We start from the raw sequence: 5,396 nt of genomic DNA on the forward strand, positions 1-5,396 counted from the left end.
TAGTGTGGTGTTTCCAGTTCGATGTTGCTGGGTGGTTGAGTGAGTGAATTTTCATGTGGCTGGGTGGGTTTTTGCCTTTTTCTCTTGCCCTGTTCCTGGTGCCTTCTGATGGGGCTGGAATAGTTGAGGTGGACGGTTCTACCCTTTCTGCCTTCTGTTTGGGACCCAGCTGGTGTTCTTTGGTTTGCTTTCTTCAGGCTCTAGGGCTGTGCTATTCAATACAGTAACCACATGCGGCTGTTTAAAGTTAAGCCAATTAAAATCACATAAGATTAAAAATTCCTTCCTCAGTTGCACTAACCACGTTTCTAGAGGCGTCACCGTGTGTGGCTCATGGCTTACTGTATTGACAGCAGAGAGCATGTCCATCTGTTGGACAGCACTGTTCTAGAGAACTAAACTGGCTTAACGAGTCACAGCCTCAGCTGTGCTGGGATGACCCTTGTCTCCCTGGGTAGGGGGAGGGGGAATGGGGGAGGGCTGATGAGACCCCAGCTGGGGGCTGTTGTCTGGGACCTTCCCTCTCCTGCGAGGGGAGGCCTGATGGCTTAGCCTGGGCAGGTCGTGTCTCCTGACCCCAGTGGCTGCAGTGAGGGGAACCACCCTCCCTTGTTGCACCAGTGGCCATTAGCTCCTGTCACCACTGCAACCCAGGGTCCCAGCTGGCTGGGTCCTCTTCTGCCCCCAGTGCCCTTCTCCTCGGGCTGTGTTGGAGTGAGCACCTCCTCTGTAGGCACCTCTCACACTGTTGTCTGTTACTGATTTTTTTTTTGATAAAAAGATAATAAAACCTGGTACTTTCTAAACTGCCTGCCTCTGTCATTTTAGTTCATAACAAGTCATCCTTTTTGAGCTCTGTATCCCCTTGATCTCAGTGGGGCATGAAGAAACTCCCTGGACCAAATCCCCTATGGGGTGCCAGACATGCCAGGGGGTGGGCAGGGGGTGGGGGCAGAGATGTAAGAAGGCAGGAAAGGGCCTAGAGAGGAGGGAAGACTTCAGAACATGCACCCTGATGGCCTATGCAGCATATCACCCCTACTTCAAGGTTTTGTGTAGGTGGCACTGTGTTTAAATAGCAAACACGAAAATCTTTGCATCAGTTGCCATCCATAGAAATCAGGAGGTTTCTCATAAAAATCCAGATTTCTCACTTTTCTTGGGAAAAAGAAATCAAAACATTGGCCACTGTCGGCCTGCATGGCAACAAGAGAGAGCTGCTGAGCGGCAGGCACCCATCTAGATGTGGGCTGTCCACACCACCATCTCCGCCTGCTTCACTCAGGCCACCGCTGCAGCCAGGCTGGCTGGCAGGCTCCAGAAATAGCATGGGCCATCTTTCTTGACCACCATAACAACCCTGTGAGGTGGGTAAGATCCTTGTTACCAAGAGGGCAACCTGCCCCTAGTGTGTCTGGAGAGTCGAACCTTAATTTCAGGTCCCTGGACATTGGTGATCTTCCTTTGGCACCATGTTGCCCAGTACTTTGCTGGGGTTGGGGAAAGGACGCAAACAGCAATTGGTGGTAGTTGGAGCAAACCGTCGCATACACACCATGTGGCCAGGAACCCATTCTTAGGGCTTTATATCAGAGCCCGTTTAATTGTCAGAGCTTCACAGAGTAGGTGCTATTAGTAACCCCACTTGACAGTTGGGGAAACTGCATCTAAGAGGTTAAATATCTTGCTCAAAGCTACCCAACTTACCAGTTGTAGAGGTGGGATTTGAACCCCGGCAGTGGGGCTCTAGAGTGCTAACAACCGCACTGCCTATCAAGAGGTTTATATCACCCAAGTCTCCCTCACTGGGGGCTGTTCGTGCCCCCACAAACCCCCTCCGAACCAGTGAGTCTGGTCTCAAATCTCATGTCAGCTTAAATCTCTCTTGAGACTTTGCCACACTGTTTTTCTGAGTCCCATGAGGTTGAATGGGTCTCTGTTCTCCTAACTTGTGTCTTGTAGAAGGCCCTCACATCTGTTAGATCTGTGCTACTACGGTAGCCACTGGGCACTGTGGCTATATTATAAATTTAAATTAATTATAATTGTAAAAATAAAAATTCTGCTTCTTAGTTGCACTAGCCTTGTTTTAAGTGCTCAATAGCCACATGTGGCTAGTGGCTACTGTATCAGGTGGTGCAGACACAGAACATTTCCAGTTGCAGAAATTCCCGTTAGGGCTGCTTTGGATGGTGTGAGACTGAGTCAGGACCTCTGGGTTTGGGTTTCAGCTTTTACCAGCTGTTACCTTGTGCTCCAACAGCCTACAGGGAGGCAAGTCAGAGCTTAGCACACAGTAAGTGCTCAATATATGGTGTTCTCATCATCAGTGCCATCTTTTTAGGTAAAGTATTAGTTTAAGAAGACCCCCCAGGAGACTGAGACCATCCTGGCTAACACGGTGAAACCCCATCTCTACTAAAAATACAAAAAAAATTAGCTGGGTGTGGTGGTGGGCACCTGTAGTCCCAGCTACTTAGGAGGCTGAGGCAGGAGAATGGCGTGAAGCTGGAAGGCGGAGCTTGCAGTGAGCCGAGATCCCGCCACTGCACTCCAGCCTGGGTGACAGAGCGAGACTCCATCTCAAAAAAAAAAAAAAGAAGACCCCCATATTATCTATTGATATTTAAAATTACTCCCAAACTTAGGGGCTTATAACAACATAAATATTATCTCACATTGTTTCTGTGAGTCAGAATTCAGGAGCACTAGCTGGGTGATTCTGGCTCCATCTTGTGAGGTTGCAGTCAATGTTAGCCAGGTCTCGCTGTCATCTGAAAGCTTGACTGGGCTGGAGGATCCACTTCCAAGATGGCTCAGTTACATTTCTGACAACTCGGTGCTGGCTATTGGCAGGAGGCCTCAGTTCCTCATTGTGTGGACCCACATAGGGCTGATTGACAATCCTTGTGATGTGGCAGCTGGTTTCTCTCAGAGCAAGTGATCCAAGAGAGCCACCAAGTGGAAGCTACAGTGACTTTTATGACTTAGCTTGGAAGTCACCCACTATCTCTTCCATAATATTGCATGGGTCACACGGGTCAGCCCTATTCATTGTGAGAGGAGACTACCCAGGGGCAGGAGCACCTGGATACAAGACTCATTGGAAGCCATCTTAAATGCTGGCTGACATAACGCCATCAGTGGTCAACCTCAAATAGGGCTTTATCTGTCTGGAGAGCCAACTCTGGTTATTTCTGATAATATATAATATTATTTCTGAGAATTGGGCAGTGGATGCAAAATCGATTTTGAACACTATTGGTCCACTTTTTGTTTTTTAAATTTTTGAGGTGGAGTCTCACTCTGTCGCCCAGGCTGGAGTGCCGTGGTGTGATCTCAGCTCACTGCTATCTCTGCCTCCCAGGTTCAAGTGATTCTCCTGCCTCAGCCTCCCAAGTAGCTGAGATTACAGGCATGTGCCACGATGCCCGGCTAATTTTTGTATTTTTAGTAGAGACAGGGTTTCACCATGTTGTCCAGGCTGGTCTCAAACTCCTGATCTCATGCGATCCTCCCACCTCGGCCTCCCAAAGTGTTGGGATTACAGGCGTGAGCCACCACACCTGGCCAAAATGTAGGCACCGGGTTTAACTAGTTTTCTGTTTGTTTCCAACCTCGATTAAACTCACTAAATTTAGGGGGAAAATCTCGTGTTTTGGCCCGGTCTCAAACCGGCGACCTTTCGTGTGTGAGGCGAATGTGATAGCCACTACATTACAGAAGCCAGGCGTGGGCCCACTTTTTGTTCATGATCTTACCAGTCTTCAGAGGCAGCAAAACCATGGGACAATGCCTGCATGGGGTGTGGGAAGGCCTACAAGCAAAACACATCTCCCCTACCTATGATTTGCGATGTTGTCTGGGGAGTAGACAGAATTCTAAGATGGCCTGCAAGATTTCTGCCCTGTATATACAACCTGTATAATTCTCTCTCCTTGAGGACCTGTAAATATGATGGGATGCCACAAGGTTTATGATTAGTTTACATTAGATAGCAAAGGTGAAAGTGCCCATCTGGTGGCAAGCAGCCAGCTGTAGTGGGGGTTTATCACTTTGCCCTCTAAATGCATTATTGTGCCACCGCTACCCTGCCTGCCTTTGTCCCTTAGGGTCTGGAACAGGGCCAAGCCTGTCTAGGAGGCTATTTTGAGCTGGTCTGTGGCAAAATCTTATAGATGGTTTTGTTTGTTTTTCTTTTTTTAGACAGTCTCGCTCTGTTGCCCAGGCTGGAGTGCAGTGGCACAATCTCGGCTCACTGCAACCTCTGCCTCCTAGGTGCAAGCGATTCTTGTGCCTCAGCCACCCAAGTAGCTGGGACTACATGTGCACGCTGCCACATCTGGCTACATTTTGTATTTTTTATTTTTTGAGACAGAGTCTTCTTGTCACCCAAGCTGGAGTGCAGTGGCGTGATCTCAGCTCACTGCAACCTTCGCCTCCTGGGTTCAAGCGATTCTTCTGTCCCAGTCTCCCGAGTAGCTGGGATTACAGGTGTGAGTCACCGCGCCCAGCCTATTTTTGTATTTTTAGTAGAGACGGGGTTTCACCATGTTGGCCAGGCTGGTCTGGAACTCCTGACCTCAAGTGATCCGAAGTGATCTGCCCGGCTCGGCTTCCCAAAGTGCTAGGATTACAAGCGTGAGCCACCATGCCTGGCCACAACCTTATAGATGTATTATGGGTTTCACTTCCCTTAAAACCACTTCCTCTTTCCCTTGCCATCTTCACAGGTCTGTGCCCTACCCAGGGGAAAGCTGCCAGAAAATTTTACTTATGCTGTGGTTATAACTTAGTAGAAGTCAAAAAAAAAAAAAAAAAAAAAAAAGAAAGAAAGAAAGAAAGAGAAACCCCAAGGTCAGTACTTAAACTGGGGAACTAGCTTGTTAATAATGGTGGAACACCAGGCAGCATGAGAGCTGGTAAATTGGAGATTTGGGCCTTATCCTCACTACATGCCCCATCCTCACCCTCTGCAACACACATGTCACCTACACACAGCAGTGTGGTAGAATGAGAATGAAGAGAAACTCAGAGCCCCGGATTTAGTGGTAGGAGTGCAGGATTCGAATCAATTGTAGGCTTTGCCATCTGCTGTGACCTTAGCCTCCTCTCTTGGAGCCTCAGTTTCCCCATCTATAAAATGAGGAGGAAATACTGACTAGGGCCATGATTCTTAACCCTGGCTGCTCACTAGATTCACATGGGAGGGTTTCAAACAATACAGATGCCTGAGCTCCACACTCAGAGATGTTAATAGAATTGTTCCACGGCGTGGCCGGTATATTAATTTTTTTTTTTTTTTTGAGATGGAGTTTCACTCTGCTGGAGAGACCCTAGGCTGGAGTGCAATGGCGTGATCTCGGCTCACTGCAGCCTCCGCCTCCTGGGTTCAA

The sequence above is a fragment of the Hylobates moloch genome, unplaced genomic scaffold, assembly GCF_009828535.3.
Source record: "Hylobates moloch isolate HMO894 unplaced genomic scaffold, HMol_V3 SCAFFOLD_21, whole genome shotgun sequence".
NCBI lineage: Eukaryota > Metazoa > Chordata > Mammalia > Primates > Hylobatidae > Hylobates > Hylobates moloch.